At 46.8% G+C, this 25,409-nt stretch overlaps 1 long non-coding RNA gene across 1 annotated transcript; it reads left to right on the plus strand.

The window, feature by feature from the left end:
* The first annotated feature begins 5,239 nt into the window (after window positions 1–5,239).
* LOC130295577 (uncharacterized) lies at window positions 5,240–25,203 on the plus strand. Its single transcript, XR_008848918.1, has 3 exons — window positions 5,240–5,997; window positions 18,943–19,091; window positions 24,086–25,203. It is a non-coding gene; the product is annotated as an uncharacterized LOC130295577 (long non-coding RNA).
* Window positions 25,204–25,409: the final 206 nt, after the last annotated feature.

Here is a 25,409-nt window from a genome sequence, read left to right on the forward strand (position 1 = left end):
TGCGTGGTACACCCCGATAAATACGGTAAGTTTCCCTTGTGCTGCTACCCTTTTATAATCCATAATTTTTGGGCCAGGTAGTCTAATAACTTGGCGACATGATAACAGTATGAGTGCATGGTTTCGGAAAATAGGTGCAGAAGGACAAATGGATGAAAGGATGGCTGCATATGGCAACTTTACTGTTTGCTTTTTTTCAATGCAAAGGAGGAGCGTAAAATTATTAAAAAGGGTATATTTGGAGATGGACAGGCAGGCTGAAGGGGAGGACGTAGGCCTGTATTTTGAATGGGTTTTTGGGTTAAAAATGTGTATTTTTCCCTTATGCTGCTATCCTTTTAAAATCCATAATTTGGGGGCTAGGTAGTCCGATAACTTGTTAAAGTGAGAACAGTATGAGTGTATGATGGTTTTGGAACACAGGTGTTGAAGCATAATTCGATGAAAGGATGGCCGCATATGGCAAGTTTACTGTTTGATTTTTTTCAATGCAGTGGAGGAGCTTATAATTATTGAAAATGGTATTTTTGGAAATGGACAGGCAGGCTGTAGGGGAGGAGGTAGGCCTGTGTTTTGAACTTAAAAACTCAAATGGGTTTTTTGGGTTCAAAATGTGTATTTTTCCCTCATGCTGCTATCCTTTTATAATCCATAATTTTGGGGCCAGGTTGTACGATAACTTGGCAAAGTGAAAACAGTATGAGTGTATGATGGTTTGGGAACATAGGTGTAGAAGCACAAATCGATGAAAGGATAGCAGCATATGGCAACTTAACTGTTTGTTTTCCAAAGCAAACGAAGAGTGTATAATTATTAAAAAAGGTATTTTTGGAGATGGACAGGCAGACTGAAGGGGAGGAGGTAGGCCTGTATTTTGAACTTAAAAACTCAAATGGGTTTTTGGGTTCAAAACGTGTATTTTTAACTAATGCTGCTATCCTTTTATAATCCATAATTTTTGGACCAGGTAGTCTAATTACTTGGCGACATAATAACAGTATGAGTGCATGGTTTGGGAAAATAGATGCAGAAGGACAAATGGATGAAAGGATGGCCGCATCTGGCAACTTTACTGTTTGCTTTTTTTCAATGCAAAGGAGGAGCGTATAATTATTAAAAAGGGTATTTTTGGAGATGGACAGGCAGGCTGTAGGGGAGGAGGTAGAAAGAAAGAAAGAAGGGGCAGCGGCACCCATTGCAGGCGCCGCTGCCCCGTTGCCTCCCCCATCCCCGGTTGTATAATTACCTGTTGCTGGGGTCGGGTCAGCGCTGCTTCAGGCCTCCGTTGTGCATCCCCTGCGTCGTTGCTATGCACTGCATGGCGCGGTGCAATGACGAGTGACGTCACTCGTCATTGCGTCTCGCAACGCATAGCAATGATGCAGGGGACGCACACCGGAGGCCTGAAGCAGCGCGGACCCGACCCCGCCAACAGGTAATTATACAACTAGGGATGGGGGAGGCAACGGGGCAGCGGCGCCGGCAATGGGTGCCGCTGCCCCTTATCTCCCCCTGGCTATCGGTACCGCTGCCCCATTGCCGGCGCCTTTTCTCTCCCCCTGGCTATCGGCGCTGGTTATGGGACAGCGGCACCGATAGCCAGGGGGGAGAGAAGGGGCAGCGGCGCCGATAGCAGGGGGAGAGAAGCGGCGGTAGCAGGGCTCTAGACCCCAGGAAAGGCAGGGGGAGAGAAGCAGGCAGCGACGGCCTCTCTCCCCCTGCCTTTCCTGGGGGCTCTGTGGGTTGAGAAGCAGTGTATCGGGGTATACACATGCACACACACCCTCATTTTATGAAGGATATTTGGGTAAAAACTTTTTTTACCCAAATATCCTTGGTAAAATGAGGGTGCGTGTTATAGGCCGGTGCGTTGTACATCCCCCGATAAATATGGTAATGTTCCCTTATGCTGCTACTCTTTTATAATACATAATTTTATGGCCAGGTAGTCTAATTACTTGGCGACATAATAACAGTATGAGTGCATGGTTTGGGAAAATAGATGCAGAAGGACAAATGGATGAAAGGATGGCCGCATCTGGGAACTTTACTGTTTGCTTTTTTTCAATGCAAAGGAGGAGCGTATAATTATTAAAAAGGGTATTTTTGGAGATGGACAGGCAGGCTGTAGGGGAGGAGGTAGGCCTGTATTTTGAACTTAAAAACTCAAATGGGTTTTTGGGTTCAAAATGTGTATTTTTCACTAATGCTGCTATCCTTTTATAATCCATAATTTTTGGACCAGGTAGTCTAATTACTTGGCGACATAATAACAGTATGAGTGCATGGTTTGGGAAAATAGATGCAGAAGGACAAATGGATGAAAGGATGGCCGCATCTAACAACTTTACTGTTTGCTTTTTTTCAATGCAAAGGAGGAGCGTATAATTATTAAAAAGGGTATTTTTGGAGATGGACAGGCAGGCTGTAGGGGAGGAGGTAGGCCTGTATTTTGAACTTAAAAACTCAAATGGGTTTTTGGGTTCAAAATTTGTATTTTTCCCTTATGCTGCTATCCTTTTATAATCCATAATTTTGGAGCCAGGTTGTCCGATAACTTGGCAAAGTGAAAACAGTATGATTGTATGATGGTTTGGGAACATAGGTGTAGAAGCACAAATCGATGAAAGGATAGCAGCATATGGCAACTTAACTGTTTGTTTTTCCCAAGCAAATGAAGTGTGCATAATTATTTTAAAAAAAGGGTATTTTTGAAGATGGACAGGCAGGCTGATGGGTAGGAGGTAGGCCTGTATTTTGAACTTAAAAACTCAAATGGGTTTTTGGATTCAAAATGTGTATTTTTCCCTTATGCTGCTATCCTTTTATAATCCATAATTTTGGGGCCAGGTTGTCCGATAACTTGGCAAAGTGAAAACAGTATGAGTGTATGATGGTTACCCCTGCTATCGGCGCTGCTGCCCCTTCTCTCCCCCTGGCTATCAGTGCCGCTGCCCCATTGCCGGCGCCGATAGCCAGGGGGAGAGAAACGGCGCCGGCAATGGGGCAGCGGCGTCGACAGACAGGGGGAAAGAAGGGGCAGCGGCACCCATTGCCCCGTTGCCTCCCCCATCCCCGGTTGTATAATTACCTGTTGCTGGGGTCGGGTCAGCGCTGCTTCAGGCCTCCGGTGTGCATCCCCTGCGTCGTTGCTATGCGCTGCATGGCGCGGCGCAATGACGAGTGACGTCACTCGTCATTGCATCTCGCAACGCATAGCAATGATGCAGGGGACGCACACCGGAGGCCTGAAGCAGCGCGGACCCGACCCCGGCAAAAGGTAATTATACAACTAGGAATGGAGGAGGCAACGGGGCAGCGGCGCCGGCAATGGGTGTCGCTGCCCCCTATCTCCCCCTGGCTATCGGTGCCGCTGCCCCATTGCCGGCGCCGCTTCTCTCCCCCTGGCTATCGGCGCTGGCAATGGGACAGCGGCACCGATAGCCAGGGGGAGAGAAGGGGCAGCGGCGCCGATAGCAGGGGGAGAGAAGCGGCGGTAGCAGGGCTCTAGACCCCAGGAAAGGCAGGGGGAGAGAAGCAGGCAGCGACGGCCTCTCTCCCCCTGCCTTTCCTGGGGGCTCTGTGGGGTGAGAAGCAGTGTATCAGGGTATACACATGCACACACGCACCCTCATTTTATGAAGGATATTTGGGTAAAAAACTTTTTTTACCCAAATATCCTTGGTAAAATGAGGGTGCGTGTTATAGGCCGGTTCGTTGTACACCCCGATAAATACGGTAATGTTCCCTTATGCTGCTACCCTTTTATAATCCATAATTTTTGGCCAGGTAGTCTAATTTCTTGGCGACATAATAACAGTATGAGTGCATGGTTTGGGAAAATAGATGCAGAAGGACAAATGGATGAAAGGATGGCCGCATCTGGCAACTTTACTGTTTGCTTTTTTTCAATGCAAGGGAGGAGCGTATAATTATTAAAAAGGGTATTTTTGGAGATGGACAGGCAGGCTGTAGGGGAGGAGGTAGGCCTGTATTTTGAACTTAAAAACTCAAATGGGTTTTTGGGTTCAAAATGTGTATTTTTCCCTCATGCTGCTATCCTTTTATAATCCATAATTTTTGGGCCAGGTTGTCCGATAACTTGGCAAAGTGAAAACAGTATGAGTGTATGATGGTTTGGGAACATAGATGTAGAAGCACAAATCGATGAAAGGATAGCAGCATATGGCAACTTAACTGTTTGTTTTTCCAAAGCAAATGAAGAGTGCATAATTATTAAAAAAGGGTATTTTTGGAGATGTACAGCCAGGCTGATGGGGAGGAGGTAGGCCTGTATTTTGAACTTAAAAACTCAAATGGGTTTTTGGGTTCAAAATGTGTATTTTTCCCTTATGCTGCTATCCTTTTATAATCCATAATTTTGGGGCCAGGTTGTCCGATAACTTGGCAAAGTGAAAACAGTATGAGTGTATGATGGTTAACCCTGCTATCGGCGCTGCTGCCCCTTCTCTCCCCCTGGCTATCAGTGCCGCTGCCCCATTGCCGGCGCCGATAGCCAGGGGGAGAGAAACGGCGCCGGCAATGGGGCAGCGGCGTCGACAGACAGGGGGAAAGAAGGGGCAGCGGCACACATTGACGGCGCCGCTGCCCCGTTGCCTCCCCCATCCCCGGTTGTATAATTACCTGTTGCTGGGGTCGGGTCAGTGCTGCTTCAGGCCTCCGGTGTGCATCCCCTGCGTCGTTGCTATGCGCTGCATGGCGTGGCGCAATGACGAGTGACGTCACTCGTCATTGCGTCTTGCAACGCATAGCAATGATGCAGGATACGCACACCGGAGGCCTGAAGCAGCGCGGACCCGACCCCGGCAACAGGTAATTATACAACTAGGGATGTGGGAGGCAACGGGGCAGCGGCGCCGGCAATGGGTGCCGTTGCCCCTTATATCCCCCTGGCTATCGGTGCCGCTGCCCCATTGCCGGTGCCGCTTCTCTCCCCCTGGCTATCGGCGCTGGCAATGGGATAGTGGCACCGATAGCCAGGGGGAGAGAAGGGGCAGCGGCGCCGATAGCAGGAGGAATGAAGCGGCGGTAGCAGGGCTCTAGACCCCAGGAAAGGCAGGGGGAGAGAAGCAGGCAGCGACGGCCTCTCTCCCCCTGCCTTTCCTGGGGGCTCTGTGGGGTGAGAAGCAGTGTATCGGGGTATACACATGCACACACGCGCACCCTCATTTTATGAAGGATATTTGGGTAAAAAACTTTATTTACCCAAATATCCTTGGTAAAATGAGGGTGCGTGTTATAGGCTGGTGCGTGGTACACCCCGATAAATACGGTAATGGTCCCTTATGCTGCTACCGTTTTATAATCCATAATTTTTGGGCCAGGTAGTCTAATTACTTGGCGACATAATAACAGTATGAGTGCATGGTTTGGGAAAATAGAAGCAGAAGGACAAATGGATGAAAGGATGGCCGCATCTGGGAACTTTACTGTTTGCTTTTTTTCAATGCAAAGGAGGAGCGTATAATTATTAAAAAGGGTATTTTTGGAGATGGACAGGCAGGCTGTAGGGGAGGAGGTAGACCTGTATTTTGAACTTAAAAACTCAAATGGGTTTTTGGGTTCAAAATCTGTATTTTTCCCTTATGCTGCTATCCTTTTATAATCCATAATTTTGGGGCCAGGTTGTCCGATAACTTAGCAAAGTGAAAACAGTATGAGTGCATGGTTTGGGAACAAAGGTGTAGAAGCACAAATCGATGAAAGGATAGTTGCATATGGCAACTTAACTGTTTGTTTTTCCAAAGCAAAGAAGAGTGTATAATTATTAAAAAAGGTATCAGTATCTTTACAGTTCTTGGGTTTCCCGCGTGACTAGCGGCAGAATGTCTAAGAAAAGCGGTCTGAGTGTCGATGAAAAAAGAACGAAGATGATGGAAATATTTTTTGAAACTAAAGATGTATTCCAACTAAAGGATCTGGAGAAAATTGCCCCAAAGCAGAAGGGAGATGGACAGGCAGGCTGAAGGGGAGGAGGTAGGCCTGTATTTTAAACTTAATAACTCAAATGGGTTTTCGGGTTCAAAATGTGTATTTTTCCCTTATGCTGCTATCCTTTTATAATCCATAATTTGGGGCCAGGTTGTCCATTAACTTGGCAAAGTGAAAACAGTATGAGTGTATGATGGTTTCGGAACATAGGTGTAGTAGCACAGATCGATGAAAGGATAGCAGCATATGGCAACTTAACTGTTTATTAGTTTAACCAAAGCAAAAGAAGAGCGTATAATTGTTAAAAAAGGTATATTTGGAGATGGACAGGCAGGCTGTAGGGGAGGAGGTAGGCCTGTATTTTGAACGTAATAACTCAAATGGGTTTTTCGGTTCAAAATGTGTACCGTATTTATCGGCGTATAACACACATTTTTTAGGCTGAAATTTTTAGCCTAAAGTCTATCTGCGTGTTATACGCCGATAAGCCGCTGCAGTTCAGTGATTTAAAGCGGGCGCTTTAAATGATGGAATTGCAGCGGCTTTTGCAGGTGCAGAGACCCTGCTATCGGCGCCGCTGCCCCTTCTCTCCCCCTGGCTATCGGTGCCGCTGTCCCATTGCCGGCGCCGATAGCCAGGGGGAGAGAAGTGGTGCCGGCAATGAGGCAGCGGCGCCGACAGACAGGGGGAGAAAAGGGGCAGCGGCACCCATTGCCGGCGCCGCTGCATCGTTGCCTCCCCCATCCCCGGTTGTATAATTACCTGTTGCTGGGGTCGGGTCAGGGCTGCTTCAGGCCTCCGGTGTGCATAACCTGCGTCGTTGCTGCGCGTTGCATGGCGCGGCGCAATGACGAGTGACGTCACTTGTCATTGCGTCTCGCAGCGCATAGCAATGACGCAGGGGACACACACCGGAGGCCTGAAGCAGCGTGGACCTGACCCTGGAAACAGGTAATTACACAACCAAGGATGGGGAAGGCAACAGGGCAGCGGCGCCGGCAATGGGTGCCGCTGCCCCTTTTTTCCCCCTGGCTATCGGTGCCGCTGCCCCATTGCCGGCGCCGCTTCTCTCCCCTGGCTATCGGCGCAGGCAATGGGGCAGCGGCACCGATAGCCAGGGGGAGAGAAGGGGCAGCGGCGCCGATAGCAGGGGGAGAGAAGCGGCAGTAGCAGGGCTCTAGACCCCAGGAAAGGCAGGGGGAGAGAAGCGGGCAGCGACGGCCTCTCTCCCCCTGCCTTTCCTGGGGGCTTCTGTGGGGTCAGAAACAGTGTATCGGGGTATACACAAGCACCCTCATTTTATGATGGATATTTGGGTAAAAAACTTTATTTTACCCAAATATCCTTGGTATAATGAGGGTGTGTGTTATAGGCCGGTGTGTGGTATACCCCGATAAATACGGTAATTTCCCCTTATGCTGCTACCCTTTTATAATCCATAATTTTTGGGCCAGGTAGTCTAATAACTTGGCGACATGATAACAGTATGAGTGCATAGTTTGGGAAAATAGGTGCAGAAGGACAAATGGATGAAAGGATGGCCGCATCTGGCCACTTTACTGTTTGCTTTTTTAAATGCAAAGGAGGAGCGTATAATTATTAAAAAGGGTATTTTTGGAGATGGACAGGCAGGCTGAAGGGGAGGAGGTAGGCCTGTATTTTGAACTTAAAAACTCAAATGGTTTTTGGGTTCAAAATGTGTATTTTACCCTTATGCTGCTATCCTTTGATAGTCTATAATTTTGGGGCCAGGTTGTCTGATAACTTGGCAAAATGAGAACAGTATGAGTGCATGGTTTGGGAAAATAGGTGCAGAAGGACCAATAGATGAAAGGATGGCTGCATGTGGCAACTTTACTGTTTGCTTTTTTTTCAATGCAAAGGAGGAGTGTATTATTATTATTAAAAAGGGTATATTTGGAGATGGACAGGCAGCTTGAAGGGGAGGACGTAGGCCTGTATTTTGAATGGGTTTTTCGGTTCAAAATGTGTATTTTTCCCTTATGCTGCTATCCTTCTATAATCTATAATTTTGGGCCAGGTTGTCCGATAACTTGGCAAAGTGAGAAGAGCATTAGTGTATCCCAACCTCATATCCTGTCCTCATATCCATCCTCTTATCACAACCTAATATCCTGTCCTCATATCCCGACCTCACATCCCATCCTCACATCTTGTCTTCATATCCCTACCTCATATCCCGACCTTATATCCCATCCTCTTATCCTGTCCTCATATCCCGACCTCATATCCTGTCTTCATATCCCATTCTCATATCCCGACCTCGTATGCCATCCTCATATGCTGTCCTCCTATCCAGACCTAATATCCCGTCCTCCTATCCCGACCTCATATCCTGTCCTCATATCCCATCCTCATATCCCGTCCTTATCTCCCATGCTCCTATCCCGTCCTCATATTTCATTCTCATATTTTGTCCTCATATCTCAACCTCATATCCCATCCTTATATCCTGTCCTCATATTCCCACCTCCTATCTTGACCTCATATCCCATTCTCATATCCCGTCCTCACATCCCATCCTCATATCCCGACCTCATATCCTGTCCTCATATCCCATCCTCATATCACAACCTCATATCCCGTCCTTATGTCCCATCCTCATATCCTGTCCTCATATGCTATCCTCATATCCCATCCTCATATGCTGACCTCATATCCCGTCCTTATGTCCCAACCTCATATCCCGTCCTCATATCCCGACTTCATATCCTGTCCTCATATCCCGACCTTATATGCTATCCTCATATCCCATCCTCAAATCCTGTCCTCATATCTCGACCTCCTATCCCGACCTCATATTCCATTCTCATATTCTGTCCTCATATCCCAACCTCATATCCCATCCTTATATCCTGTCCTCATATTCCCACCTCCTATCTGACCTCATATCCCGTCCTTATGTAAAAAAAACCTCATACCCTGTCCTCATATCCCGACTTCATATCCTGTCCTCATATCCCGACCTTATATGCTATCCTCATATCCCATCCTCAAATCCTGTCCTCATATCTCGACCTCCTATCCCGACCTCATATTCCATTCTCATATTCTGTCCTCATATCCCAACCTTATATCCCATCCTCATATCCTGTCCCCATTTCCCGTCTTTGTATCCCGACCTCATATACCATCCTTATATCCCATCCTCATACCCTGTCTTCATATGCCGACCTCATATCCCTTCCTTATGTCCCATCCTCATATCCTGTCCTCAGATGGGACTGATTTGTAATGAAGATATTGTAAGCTGAAAATAGAAGGGGACGTGGCTTTGTGGGACTGGGCGTGATTTGCAAGCCAGACCGATGCACAATAAGGGTAGATAATATAAGGAGTGGGGCTTAAAATGTGGGCTTGTCTATGTGAGATGGGGTATGGCTTGCAAGCCGGATTGACACATTCACCAGGAGATGCAGAACGGAGCTTGTGGAGTAAGGTACTGGAAGTTCCATATACTTGCATGGGACTTGAAACAAAAACCCATCTTTTATATAAGGGTGTATGTAAGGGTTAACTTAACTATCATATCTTTTTATTTGACATACAAGTAATATGTGTACCAGGTATTATTTAAATATCTTCAGCTGTACGGAAGTTATGTGGGAATACATTTGCCAATGATTTGCATGGGACTTTAATGCAGCCCATTTTCACCTCTAGGACGAAGCCCTTTTTTGCAAATCTGACCACTGTCACTTTAAACATTAATAACTCTGGAATGATTTTACTTATCATTCTGATTCTGAGATTGTTTTTTCGTGACATATTCTACTTTAGCATAGTGGTAAATTTTTGTGGTAACTTGCAACCTTTCTTGGTGAAAAATCCCCAAATTTGATGAAAAAAATTTAAATTTAGCATTTTTCTAACTTTGAAGCTCTCTGCTTGTAAGGAAAATCCGTGAGGGGTGTAGTTTCCAAAATGGGGTCACATGTGGGTGTGTTTTGTCAGAACCGCTGTAACAATCAGCCACCCCTGTGCAAATCGCCTCAAATGTACATGGCGCACTCTCCCTCACATGGGCAGAGGTTCACAGCAAGTTTGCCGCTGGAAGTTTGAGCTGCAGCGCAAAATTTGCGCCATCTCAAACTTGCAGCACTCACTGTAAACCTCCGCCCATGTGAGTGTACCCTGTACATTCACATTGGGGGGGGGGGGGGGGGGGGTCAAACATCCAGCTGTTGCAAACTCCCCCTTTGGCTGTCCGTGCCTGCTGGGAGTTGTAGTTTTGCAACAGCTGGAGGAACGCTGGTTTGGAAACACTAAGTTAAGTAATAAACTTTCAAGTGTTTTGCAACTAAACTTAGTGTTTCCAAACCAGTGTGCCTCCAGCTGTTGCAAAACTACAACTCCCAGCATGCATGGTCTGTTAGTGCATGCTGGAAGTTATAGTTTTGCAACAATTGCAACAGCTGGAGGCACTGAGGTAGGAAACGGACAATGTTTCCCAACTAGTGTGCCTCCAGTTGTTGCAAAACTACAACTCCCAGCATGCCCAGACTGCCCAGGCATGCTGGAAGTTGTAGTTCGGCAATATCTGAAGGATCAGATGTTGCCGAACTACAACTTCCAGCATGCTTGGGCAGTCTGGGCATGCTGGGAGTTGTAGTTTTGCAACATCTGGAGGTCCACAGTTTGGAGACCACTGTATAATGGTCTCCAATCTGTGCTCTTCCAGATGTTAGAGAACTACAACTCCCAGCATGCCTGGACAGACTGAGCATGCTGAGATTTGTAGTTTTGCAACATCTGGAAGAGCACAGATTGGAGACCATTATACAGTGGTCTCCAAACTGTGGACCTCCAGATGTTGCAAAACTACAACTCCCAGCATGCCCAGAAAGCTAAAGGCTGTCTGGGCATACTGGGAGTTGCAGTTTTGAAACTCTCAGAGGCAGCAGTGAGATCGCTTTACGGCGATCTCACTGCTGCCAATGAAGATGCCGCCCTGCTGCCGGAAACTCACCTCCAGGACGCAGCGCAGCCAGGACCGCATGGAGGACGCCGGGACCGCCGGGACCGCTCGGGACACCGCTCGGACGGGTAAGTGACGCCGGGGGACGGGTCAGGGACACTTAGCAGAGCGGTGTGTGTCCCGATCCCCGTGATCGGGACTCACACACCGCGCTGCTAAGTATTTTCATAGCGAAACGCTTCTATCAGCTAGTCAGATTTGACCAGCTGATAGCAGCGATCGCTGGGGGGGGGGGTGGGGGATGAAACCCCCCGTGGTCGCACGGTAAGATGGCTGGCTATCAGTGATAGCCACCATCTTTCCAGGCGCTGCGGGGTGCCGCGAGTAGCGGCAGTAATGTTCATGACGTACCTGTATGTCATGGGTCGGGAACACCTTGCCACCCATGACGTACAGGTATGTCATAGGTCGGGAAGGGGTTAAAGTCCCATACAAGTCTATGGAAAATATATGTTACTGCATAACTTTCCAAAATGGCTTGAGATATTTCGATAATACTTGGTCACGTGTTACTTTTATGACCACTTAAACTATAGGATAGTTAATTTATCCCTTAACTACCCCCATTTGTCAGGGTCGGGGTTTTTGTTTAAAGTCCCATGCAAATCATTGGGAAATGTATGTTCCGACATAACTTCCGTACAGCTGGAGATATTTCAATAATACCTGGTACACATATTACTTATATGTCAAATGAAAAGATATGATAGTTAAATTAACCCTTACATACACCCTTTTTTTTTTAAATAAAAGATGGGTTTTTGTTTTAAGACCCATTCAAGTATATGGGACTTCCAGTACCTTACTCCACAAGCTCCGTTCTGCATCTCCTGGTGAATGTGTCAATCTGGCTTGCAAGCCATACCCCATCTCACATAGACAAGCCCACATTTTAAGCCCCACTCCTTATATTATCTACCCTTTTATGTGCATCGGTCTGGATTGCAAATCATGCCCAGTCCCACAAAGCCACGTCCCCTTCTATTTCCAGCTTACAATATCTTCATCACAAATCAGTCCCATCTGAGGATAGGATATGAGGATGGGATATAAGGTCAGGATATGAGGATGGGATATGAGGTCAAGATAGGAGGTGGGAATATGAGGACAGGATATAAGGATGGGATATGAGGTTGAGATATGAGGACAGAATATGAGAATGAAATATGAGGACGGGATAGGAGGATGGGACATAAGGACGGGATATGAGGTTGTGATATGAGGATGGGATATGAGGACTGGATTGGAGGACGGTATATTAGGTCTGGATAGGAGGACAGCATATGAGGATGGCCTATGAGGTCGGGATATGAGAATGGGATATGAGGACAGGATATGAGGTCGGGATATGAGGACAGGATAAGAGGAGGGGATATAAGGTCGGGATATGAGGTAGGGATATGAGGACAAGATGTGAGGACGGGATGTGAGGTCGGGATATGAGGACAGGATATTAGGTCGTGATAAGAGGATGGATATGAGGACAGAATATGAGGTTGGGATACACTAATACTGTTCTCACTTTGCCAAGTTATCGGACAACCTGGCCCCAAAATGATGGATTATAAAAGGATAGCAGCATAAGGGAAAAATACACATTTTGAACCCAAAAACTAGGAATCGACCGATATCGTTTTTTTAGGGCCGATACCGATAATCGGTGGAGGTTAGGGCCGATACCAGAATATCGGTATAAGTTATTGGCTATTTATCCCCCCTCGACACCGCTGCAGGTCATTGATTTAAAGCGGGCGCTTTAAATCAATGCACTGCAGTGGCTTTTGCGGTGCCATAGGCCGCCGCCACCCGCTTCTCTCCCCCTACCTGTCAGGGTGGTCCGGGCCATCCATCCTTCCTGTAGTGTCCGGTGTGAGGTGATTTTTTGCGCCCCCGTAGATCCATGCGTCCGCTCCTCCCCCAGCTGTCCAAACATTTCCGAAGCTAGAACTGGGGGAAGGCAGAGCAAGGGGAGGGAGGAGGTTTACGCCCCCTCCCTCATCTCCCCTCACTGAGCTTGGCTGGACGCAGATCTCTACGGCACGCCCCCTCCCTGAGTACATAGATCTCCACGGCAGGTCCCCTCCCTCATCTCCCCTCCCTGAGGACGTAAATCTCCACGGCAGGTCCCCTCCCTCATCTCCCCGAGCTGAGGACGTAGAGCAGTGCTCCCAATGTGCTCTATGTGTAAAGGGGGACATGCTGCATGGGCTAAAGGGGGACATACTGCACGGGCTAAAGGGGGATATACTGCATGGGCTAAAGGGGACATACTGTATGGGCTAAAGGGGACATACTGTATGGGCTAAAGGGGGACATACTGCATGGGCTAAAGGGGACATACTGCATGGGCTAAAGGGGACATACTGCATGGGCTAAAGGGGACATACTGTATGGGCTAAAGGGGGACATACTGTTCAGGCTAAATGTTCCCCTTTAGCCCGTGCAGTATGTCCCCTTTTAGCCCATACAGTATGTCCCCCTTTAGCCCATACTGTATGTCCCCCTTTAGCCCGTACAGTATGTCCCCCTTTAGCCCATACAGTATGTCCCCCTTTAGCCCATACAGTATGTCCCCCTTTAGCCCGTACAGTATGTCCCCCTTTAGCCCATACAGTATGTCCCCCTTTAGCCCGTACAGTATGTCCCCCTTTAGCCCGTGCAGTATGTCCCCCTTTAGCCCATACAGTATGTCCCCCTTTACACATAGAGCTCATTGGGAGCACTGCTCTATGTCCTCAGCTCGGGGAGATGAGAGAGGGGACCTGCCGTGGAGATTTACGTCCTCAGGGAGGGAAGATGAGGGAGGGGACCTGCCGTGGAGATCTATGTCCTCAGGGAGGGGGCGTGCCGTAGAGATCTGCGCCCAGCCGAGCTCAGGGAGTTGAGGGAGGGGGAGTGAACCTCCTCCCTCCCCTTGCTCTGCCCTCCCCCAGTTCTAGCTTCGGAAATGTTCGGAGAGCTGGGGGAGGAGTGGACGCATCGATCTACGGGGGCGCAAAAAACCACCTCACACCGGCGGCATTCCGGGTGGAGGGTGAACCGGTCCGGGCTGTCCTTCTCCGGCGGTCATCTTCTCCACTTCGGGCAGGCTCCGGCCTAGTACGCTGCATAGACGCCGCTGCGCAGTGACGCCCGTGCGCAGCGACGCACCTGACTTCACGGCGTAGCGGCGTCTATGCAGCTACTAGGCCGGAGCCTGCCCGGAGTGGAGAAGATGACCGCCGGAGAAGAAGGACAGCCCGGACCAGTTCACCCTTCACCCGGAACGCCCCCGGACACTACAGGAACGATGGTTGGCCCGGACCACCACCATTACAGGTAAGTTGAATTTTTTTAATTGACTCGGAGGGTGGGGGAGGGGCCCGACCAGTATAGCGGTATGGGCTAAAATCCATACCGGTATACCGCCCAGCATCACGGTGGGGGTGAGACGTGGTGCGGTGGGTCGGGGGGTGGTCGCGGTGCGGTGGGTCGGGGGGGCATTTGCTGTGCGGCGGGTCGGGGGGGGGTGGTGGTCGCGGTGCGGTTGGGGCGGCGCGGGGGTGGGGCATTATCGGCTTATCGGCAAAATCGTGATTATCGGCCGATAATATCGGCCATACCGATAATCGGTCGATCCCTACCAAAAACCCATTCAAAATACAGGCCTACGTCCTCCCATCAACCTGCCTGTCCATCTCCAAATATACCCTTTTTAATAATAATAATACGCTCCTCCTTTGCATTGAAAAAAAGCAAACAGTAAAGTTGCCACATGCAGCCATCCTTTCATCCATTTGTCCTTCTCCACCTATTTTCCCAAAACATGCACTCATACTGTTCTCATTTTGTCAAGTTATCGGACAACCTGGCCCCAAAATTATGGACTATCAAAGGATAGCAGCATAAGGGAAAAATACACATTTTGAACCCAAAAACCCATTTGAGTTTTTAAGTTCAAAATACAGGCCTACCTCCTCCCCTACAGCCTGCCTGTCCATCTCCAAAAATAGCCTTTTAACAATTATATTCTCCTCTTTAGCTTTGAAAAAAAGCAAACAGTAAAGTTGCCATATGCTGCTATCCTTTCATCCATTTGTCCTCTTACACCTATTTTCCCAAACCATCATACACTCATACTGTTATCTTGTCGCCAAGTTATCGTACTACCTGGCCCAAAAATGATGGATTATAAGAGGGTAGCAGCATAAGGGAAAATTACACATTTTCAAACCGAAAAACCCATGAGGGTTTTCAGGTTCATAATGCAGGTCAGTAAAGTTGCCATATGCTGCCATCCTTTCATTTATTTGTCGGCACTGGTTTAACCAGTTGAAGACGTAGGGTGTACAGGTACGCTCCCATTCCTGGAAATGTCCACTAACCCCACAATGAGTAAAGCGGTGAATGCGTTCCATTCATTACAGGAAAAATTGTGTCTATATTCCCGCAAGATTGTCAACGCGACCTGGCTGATTACCATGGCAACAGAAAGCCAGTGGATAGCTTCCTATCTTCTCAGTATGGAAGCCTGTAAGGTCCAGTCCTAGCCTGAATTGTACAGGTGAACTGTCATAGCAGTTATACTATACTGCAGTTAAGTTGTACTGCAGTATAGTTTAACCCCTTAAGGACTGAGCCCTTTTTCACCTTAAGGACTCGGCCATTTTTTGCAAATCTGACCACTGTCACTTTAAACATTAATAACTATGGAATGCTTTTAGTTATCATTCTGATTCCGAGATTGTTTTTTCGTGACATATTCTACTTTAACGTAGTGGTAAAAATTTTTGGTAACTTGCATCCTTTCTTGGTGAAAAATCCCAAAATTTCATGAAAAATTAGAAAATTTTGCATTTTTCTAACTTTGAAGCTCTCTGCTTGTAAGGAAAATGGATATTCCAAATAATTTTTTTTTTATTCACATATACAATATGTCTACTTTATATTTGCATCATAAAATTGATGAGTTTTTACTTTTGGAAGACACCAGAGGGCTTCAAAGTTCAGCAGCAATTTTAAAATTTTTCACAAAATTTTGAAACTCGCTTTTTTTCAGGGACCAGTTCAGGTTTGAAGTGGATTTGAAGGGTCTTCATATTAGAAATACCCCATAAATGACCCCATTATAAAAACTGCACCCCCCAAAGTATTCAAAATGACATTCAGTCAGCGTTTTAACCCTTTACGGGTTTCACAGGAATAGCAGCAAAGTGAAGGAGAAAATTCACAATCTTCATTTTTTACACTCGCATGTTCTTGTAGACCCAATTTTTGAATTTTTGCAAGGGGTAAAAAGGAGAAAATTTTTACTTGTATTTGAAACCCAATTTCTCTCGAGTAAGCACATACCTCATATGTCTATGTAAAGTGTTCGGTGGGCGCAGTAGAGGGCTCAGAAGGGAAGGAGCGTCAAATGGTTTTTGGGGGGCATGTCACATTTAGGAAGCCCCTATGGTGCCAGAACAGCAAAAACCCCCACATGGCATACCATTTTGGAAACTAGACCCCTCGGGGAACGTAACAAGGGGTAATGTGAACCTTAATACCCCACAGGTGATTCACGACTTTTGCATATGTAAAAAAAAAAAAAATTTTTTTACCTAAAATGCTTGGTTTCCCTAAAGTTTTACATTTTTAAAAAGGGTAATAGCAGAAAATACCCCCCAAAATTTGAAGCCCAATTTCTCCCGATTCAGAAAACACCCCATATGGGGGTGAAAAGTGCTCTGCTGGCGCACTACAGGTCTCAGAAGAGAAGGAGTCACATTTGACTTTTTGAAGGCAAATTTTGCTCTGGGGGCATGCCGCATTTAGGAAGCCCCTATGGTGCCAGGACCGCAAAAAAAGCCCACATGGCATACCATTTTGGAAACTAGAGCCCTCGGGGAATGTAACAAGGGGTTAAGTGAACCTTAATACCCCACAGGCGTTTCACAACTATTGCATATGTAAAAAAAATAAAAAAAAATTTACCTAAAATGCTTCTTTTCCCAAAAACTTTACATTTTTAAAAAGGGTAAAAGCAGAAAATACCCCCCAAAATTTGAAGCCCAATTTCTCCCGAGTACGGCGATACCCCATATGTGACCCTTAACTGTTGCCTTGAAATACGACAGGGCTCCAAAGTGAGAGCGCCATGCGCATTTGAGGCCTAAATTAGGGATTGCATAGGGGTGGACATAGGGGTATTCTACGCCAGTGATTCCCAAACAGGGTGCCTCCAGCTGTTGCAAAACTCCCAGCATGCCTGGACAGTCAACGGCTGTCCGGCAATACTGGGAGTTGTTGTTTTGCAACAGCTGGAGGCTCCGTTTTGGAAACCGTGGCGTACCAGACGTTTTTCATTTTTATTGGGGAGGGGAGGGGGGCTGTGTAGGGGTATGTGTATATGTAATGTTTTTTTACTTTTTATTTTATTTTTTGTGGTAGTGTAGTGTAGTGTTTTTAGGGTACAGTCGCACGGGCGGGGGTTCACAGTAGTTTCTCGCTGGCAGTTTGAGCTGTTGCAGAAAATTTGCTGCAGCTCAAACTTGCAGCCCGATACTTACTGTAAGCCTCCGCCCATGTGAGTGTACCCTGTACATTCACATTGGGGGGGACATCCAGCTGTTGCAAAACTACAACTCCCAGCATGCGCTGACAGACTGTACATGCTGAGAGTTTTAGTTTTGCAACAGCTGTAGGCACACTGGTTATGTATCACGGAATTTGTGACCTTACTCAGTGTTTCAAAACCAGTGTGCCTCCAGCTGTTGCAAAACTACAACTCCCAGCATGTACGGTGCATGGTGTAAGGTGACTGCTGGGAGTTGTAGTTTGCAACAGCAGGAGGCACACCGGTCGTGAAACACTGAGTTAGGTAAAAAAAAAAACTCTAAGTTTCACAACCAGTGTGCCTTCAGCTGTTGAAAACTACAACTCTCAGCAGTCACCGACAGTCAACGGGCATGCTGGGAGTTGTAGTTATGCAACCAGCAGATGCACCACTACAACTCCCAGCATGCACTTTAGCTGTTTGTGCAAGCTGGGAGTTGTAGTTTATACAACAGCTGAAGGTACACTTTTCCATAGAAAAAATGTGCCTCCAGCTGTTGCAAAACCATAAGTCCCAGCATGCCCATAAGGGAATGCTGGGAGTTGTGGTGGTCTGCCTCCTGCTGTTGCATAACTACAGCTCCCAGCATGCCCTTTTTGCATGCTGGGAGCTGTTGCTAAGCAACAGCAGGAGGCTGTAACTCACCTCCTGCTGCTGCTTCATCACAGGATTGTCCCTCGCCGCCGCCGTCGCTCCTGGGGCCCCGATCCCAACAGGGGCGCCGGGGATCGGGGTCCCCAGCACCTGGGGTGCACGTCCCGCACCCGCTCACGTCCTCCGGAAGAGGGGCGGAGCGGGTGCGAGAGTGACACCCGCAGCAGGCGCCCTGATTGGTCGGCCGGTAATCCGGCCGACGAATCAGGGCGATCGTGAGGTGGCACCAGTGCCACCTCACCCCTGCACTCTCTGGCTGTTCGGGGCCGTCAGAGACGGCCCCGAACAGCCAGTAATTCCGGGTCACCGGGTCACTGGAGACCCGATTGACCCGGAATCGCCGCAGATCGCTGGACTGAATTGTCCAGCGATCTGCGGCGATCGCCAACATGGGGGGGCATAATGACCCCCCTGGGCAATATGCCGGGATGCCTGCTGAACGATTTCAGCAGGCATCCGGCTCCGGTCCCCAACCGGCTAGCGGTGGGGACCGAAATTCCCACGGGCGTATGGATACGCCCTGCGTCCTTAAGGACTCGGGATGCAGGGCGTATCCATACGCCCTGCGTCCTTAAGAGGTTAACAGGTAAAAAGTGTGAAAATAAAATGTTTTTCAATAAAAAGTGTAAAAAACTATATAAATGTCCCTTTTCTAATAAAGCCCTGTATTATAAAATAATAATTAAATAAAGTTATTTATCCCGCACAGTTAACACTATTAAAAAAAAGAAAAACCCTACATAAAAAGACTCTCTCCTAGGACTGTATCCACCTTTTCCAGCCCACCGGAGCACCTGAAAGCTATGCTAATTTATGCAGGCTAAAGTCAGCACCTGAAAGCTGAACTAATTCATGCAGGCTAAAGTCAGCAACTGCCGAGCTGAGGAGTTTGTGACGAATGAAATCACTGTAAGTTCGCTCATCTCTACACATGATTTAATAAGGTAAAAAAAACGTTCACCTACACCACTCTTGATGAATACCCCCCAGTAAATAGACCCAGAAGGGCATGACTCTGTTCATTATGTAAGAAAAGAATTACAAAACGGGCAGCGCTCATCCAAACAGTCAATAATGCCATTTATGTAGTAGAACTCACCTGGTGTATATGGAGGGACACAGTTGACACGACACCTGTTGAGCCAAGACAATGTATGTAGGCACTCCCTTCTCCAATTTCCCCAAATAGCAGGGGAGTGAAAGATATGGTAGGAAAAGAGTATGAAAAGGGGGGAGGTGTAGAATGCATTTGACTGATTTCACATTGGGACTAACCGGCAGGCATCAGCGGAAGTAAGGAGGCGGCAAAGGAGCAGCGGTGGAGGCAGCCGTGAAGATCAGTGGTAAGTGATCTTCACTGCTGCCTTCTAGGAGTTGCCAAACTACAACTTCCAGCATGCCCAGAAAGCCAAAGGATGTCTGGGCATGCTGGAAGTTGTAGTTTTGCAACATCTGGAGGGCCACAGTTTGGAGACCACCATACAGTGGTGCCCAAGCTGTAGTCCTACAGATGTTGCAAAACTACCACTCCAAGCATGCCCAGACATGCTGGGAGTTATAGTTCTGTAACATCTGGCCCTTCAGATGTTGCAGAACTACAGCTTCCAGCATGCCTGGACAGTCTCACTACTTATATATACCGGCAGGGGGTATATATTTATTAATGCGCCGGCGGGGGGTATATATTTATTAATGCGCCGGCGGGGGGTATATATTTATTAAATGCGCCGGCGGGGGGTATATATTTATTAATGCGCCGGCGGGGGGTACATATGTATAAATGTGCCGGCAAGGGAATTTATGTATAAATGTGCCGGGGGGGTATATATGTATAAATGCGCCGGCGGGGGTCATATCTTTATTAATGTGCTGCAGGGGGCATATTATAAATGCACTGGGGGGCTAGATATATAGGCTATATGTCTGCCCCCCCCTGTAGCACTATATATATCTTGCCCCCACAGCGCTTTTAATATAGATATGGCCCCCTGCTACTCACAATGGTAATTTTTAAATCTCTCGCTGCGAGCCCTGAATGGCCCCTCGGTATCGGCCGCAGGGTTGCAGAGTGCTATCAATCCCTCAGCCCCTGTACTACAACCCCATCATGGAACAGACTCTGTTCCATGATGGGGTAGTAGTACAAACACTAATGTAGCCTCCCCAGCTGTCTGCAGACTCCCGCAGCCAGGGAATTACTACTCCGATCATGGAAATAAGTCTGTTCCATAATGGGAGTAGTAGTAGTCCCTCAGCACTGCAGGAGTCTGCTGATGTCACCTCAGAAATAACGGATATTATAAACCAGGTGCAAACGGATGACATAAAGGCTCATCCGTTTGCCATAGACTTCAATGTTAAAAATAACGGCCGTTAATTTATCCGTTTCTTGTGACAGAAGAAAAATTAGTGCATGTGCCGTTAATTCTTCCATCACAATTAACGTCCGCTAGTCATGACGGACTATAATGGGTCATAACGGATAATCAAAAAATCCCGTAGACTTTAATGGGATTTTGTAATGGACGTTTAACATCCTTTTTTAAAGCTTTTCTAACGGACGTTTATAACAGATGAATTTTTATAGTGTGAAAGCAGCCTTAGTGTTAGCCCCAAAAACAGCTAGCGCTGACCTCCAAATATTACCCTGGTACCCATCGCCCCAGGGGTGCCGAGAAGCGACGGTACCAAAAGGGCCAGATCGTCAAACATGGCGCTCCTGGGCCTAGGCAATAACAGGCTGACATATCTTAGGCTGGGCAGGACCAATAATAATGGTCCTCGCCCACCCTGGTAATGTCAGGCTGTTGCTGCTTGGTTGGTATCTGGCTAATTTATTTATATTGGGGGGGGGGGAACTGAATTGCTAAACAATTTCATACATGTGAAGACAAGACCTACATAAAGGACTTGAAGGAGAAGGGGGCGGGGAAGGAACATAAAAGATACCAAAACTGAAGAGTGCATCAAAAATGCCAACAAATAATAATGAATTTTGGTCCACAATGAAATAAAATAAAGTACCCGCCGCGCCACCCCCCGACCCGCCGCACCGCACCCCCCACCGTGATGCTGGGCGGTATACCGGTATGGATTTTTGCCCATACCGCTATACTGGTCGGGCCCCTCCCCCACCCTCCGAGTCAATAAAAAAATTTAACTTAATGGAGGTGGTCCGGGCCATCCATCCTTCCTGTAGTGTCCGGGGGCATTCCGGGTGAAGAGTGAACCGGTCCGGGCTGTCCTTCTTCTCCGGCGGTTATCTTCTCCACTCCGGGCAGGCTCCGGCCTAGTACACTGCATAGACGCCGCTACGCCGTGACGTCAGGTGCGTCGCTGTGCACGGGCGTCACTGCGCAGCGGCGTCTATGCAGCGTACTAGGCCAGAGCCTGCCAGGAGTGGAGAAGATGACCGCCGGAGAAGGACAGCCCGGACCGGTTCACCCTCCACCCGGAACGCCCCCGGACACTACAGGAAGGAAGAATGGATGGCCCGGACCACCCTGACAGGTAGGGGGAGAGAAGCGGGTGGCGGCGGCGGCCTATGGCCCCGCAAAAGCCACTGCAGATCATTGATTTAATGCGCCCGCTTTAAATCAATGATCTGCAGCGGTGTCGCAGGGGGTAAATAGCCGATAACTTATACCGGAATATCGGTATAAGTTATCGGCTATGGGCCCTAACCTGCACCGATTATCGGTATCGGCCCTAAAAAAACGATATCGGTCGATCCCTAGTACCTAGCTTGAACCTCTTATATGGTATTAAAAAAACGATCATATACCAATGGTAAATGTATGGCAATTTAGTGTAGTACTATTTGCTGCATACTTTATTTCCCTCATTTGATGCCCTCTTTTTTCCCAATTTAGTGTAGTGTAGAGTACTGTTGTGTAAAAAGCAAAATAATATATTCTACAATCAGATATCAAAAACAAATGTTCACACAATGGAATTCCACACGGAGCATTGATATTAATGGGATTCTGCTGCATGGTTTACACAGCGGAATTTCCACTGCAGATGCTTCTGCTGCACAAATCCTGATTTTGCAGTCTGCAAAAAATGGGCGTGTCTATTCTTTCTGCAGAGTCTGCACAGAAATGCATTGCTATCTAGGAGATGCAGCATTTCCGAGCAGTCCTAGCGCTGGCTTGTTCTGCCAGCGTTCCGCTGTCGGGGAAATGTCTGCACAGAATTTTTCCATGTGGACATTGCCTGTGTGAAAGTAGCCTTATGGTATGATGAAATTAGGGAGGTATTATCTTACAGAGTAATTAAAAAGTATGTAATATGGTATTATATGGTAAAAGATGATAATATGCACGCTCATATGGAGCGTGCGTGCATATGCCATAATTAACAAAAACAGAGTATATTCATGGTAAATATATATAAATATATATATATATATATATGAAACTCAATGTGTGTGTGTGTATGTATGTATGTTCCAGCATCACCAAATGGCTAAAAATATTAAAATGAAACTTGGTATACATGTTACTTGTATGTCAACAACAAACATAGGATAGGTAATTTAGGTTTTTGTTTAAAGTCCCATACAAGTCTATGAGAATTCCGGTATATGTTACTGCATAACTTCCAGCTGGAGATATTTTGATGATACTTGGTCACATGTTACTTTGTTCACAAAAAATATAGGATAGTTAATTTAACCCTAACCTACCCTTATTGAGAGGGTCAGGGTTTTTGTTTAACCCCTTAAGGACACAGGGTTTTTCCATTTATGCACTTTCGTTTTTTCCTCATCACCTTCTAAAAACCAATTTTGCACATACAGACCCATATGAGGGCTTTTTTTTTGCGCCACCAAATGCAATTTATAATGACATCAATCACTTCACCACAACATTTTTGACGAAACCACAAAAAAAAAAATATTTGTGGGGCAATATTGAAAAACAAAAAAGCAATTTTTGATAATTTTGTGGGCTTCCGATTCTATGTAGTGCACTTTTCGTTAAAAATGACACCATTGGGGAGATTTATCAAAACCTGTGCAGAGGAAAAGTTGCTGAGTTGCCCATAGCAACCAATCAGATCCCTTCTTTCATTTTGCAGAGGGCTTGTTAAAAATGAAACAAGAAATCTGATACGGGTACGCAAAGTGCAATTTTGGACTTTTGAATTTTTTTACGTGTACGCCAAGCATATCAAACCCAAAGGTTAACATGGGCCAAAAAAAACAAGGTTTAAGTTTATGTGGGCCGCATCAAAAAAAAATAATTTAACTTTACTATATGTATCAAGACCCCAACCCCCCTGTACAATAACCCAACCCCCCCTGCACAAGACCCCATGCCCTCCCTGCACAACACCCCATGTCCCCTGTGCACAACAAGCCATGCCCCCCTGCACAAGACCTCATGCCCCCCTACACAAGATCCCATGCCCCCTTTGCACAAGATCCCATGCCCACCCTACACAAGACCCCATGCCTCCATGCACAACACCTCATGACCCCTTCACATGACCCCATGACCCCTTCACATGACCCCATGCCCCTTTTGTACAACACTCCATGCCCCTTTGCACAAGACCCCATGCCTCCCTGCACAAAAACCCATGCCCTCCTTTGCACAAGACCCCATGCTCACCCTACACAAGACCCCAGCCCCCCTGCAAAACACCCCAGGACCCCCTTCACAAGACCCCATGACCCCCCTTCACAAGACTCCATGCCCCTTTGCACAAGACCCCATGCCCTTCCTTCACAAGACCCCAGGCCCCTTTTGGACAACACCCCATGCCCCTTTTGCCCCCATGACCCCCCTGCACAAGACCCCATTCCCTGTTTAAAAAATAAATAAATCAAACAACAATATTAGCATTAATATTTACTTTTCTCACCTTGTCAATCTGGTGTCCTGTGTCTATAGCCGCAATGGTGCCGTCCGCAGCATGTGTCAGAACTCCTTTAAGGAGCAGCCTGATGACGTCACATCAGGACATGACGTTGACCTCTGCGCACCTCCATCCTCTCCTGGACCGCCTCCAACAGCTCCTTGACTGCCTCTGACAGCCTCCATCCTCTTCTGGACCGCTTGTCAGCTACTGGACTGCCTCCAACTTCTCTTGGACTGCCTCCACCATCCTTCAACCGCTCCTGGACAGCCTCTGACTTTTTTATTTTATCTCTGCCCGTTTCCAGGTAACCAGAGCAATGAATATCTTTGCCGGGCCAGAAAGATATTCATTGTGGGCCGCATGTTTGACACCCATGGTGTATGCTATTGATTGTGAAGTTTAATTAACATTATGTTTTATAGTTCGGACATTTACACACGCGGTAATACCACATATGTTTATTTTTATTATGTTTACGTATTTCTTATATGGAATTTTGGAAAAGGGGGTGATTCAAACTTTTAATATTGAAGTGTTTACTGGGTGTTTTTTAAAACTTTTTTTCTTTTTTTTTACACTTTTAGTCCCCTTAGGGGACTTTTAGGAGGAATCGGTAGATTCCTCATACAGATCAATGTGGTTTAGCCAGGCTATATCAATCACAGAAGAAGAAGAAGAAAACAGAATGCTCCAATGTGTAGAACGATTTGACGGTAAAAAAAGGGGGGGACCCTTTAATGAAAGGACTCACCAGATATAGTTGTGCTAGGATAGAGGCACAACAATCCGATGTGGACTGCAGCTATATCCCGCCCAGGCAACAGCGTGGGAATAAGAACGGCAGAGTTTTCACACCAGCCAGGTGTGAGGGGATGAGGGATAGATGATAGCGCTGTCCACAAGCTAAGTATGGGTAACTTTTATTCACATGTAACACGTTTCAAGGACGCTCCGTCCTTTTCCTCAGACATGCTAAATATACATAAAAACAACACATATATACTCATTTGGTTATAGGAACCGGAAATGACATCACAAATTAATTAGCATAAAATGACGTTTTTCCATGTGATCCAAGATAATATAAAAAAAAAACTTTTTTCTTTAAAAATTCTTTATATACATGGATAAATAAATAAATAAGACTCCGAACCTATCATTGAAATGTTTTATCTATTGTCTCATTTAATCCCCTTGGCCACAAGGAGTTAAGGGAATAAATCCAAAAGGATTCCCTATTCACTAATTTTTGAAAGCGGTCATCATATTCTAAAGGGATACTTTCCAAGATAGTTAGTTTCAAACAATTGTGGTTACTGTTGTGTAAAGCTGTGGTGTGTCTTGATACACTATGTA

Source organism: Hyla sarda, chromosome 11 (genome assembly GCF_029499605.1).
Source record: "Hyla sarda isolate aHylSar1 chromosome 11, aHylSar1.hap1, whole genome shotgun sequence".
Taxonomy (NCBI): domain Eukaryota; kingdom Metazoa; phylum Chordata; class Amphibia; order Anura; family Hylidae; genus Hyla; species Hyla sarda.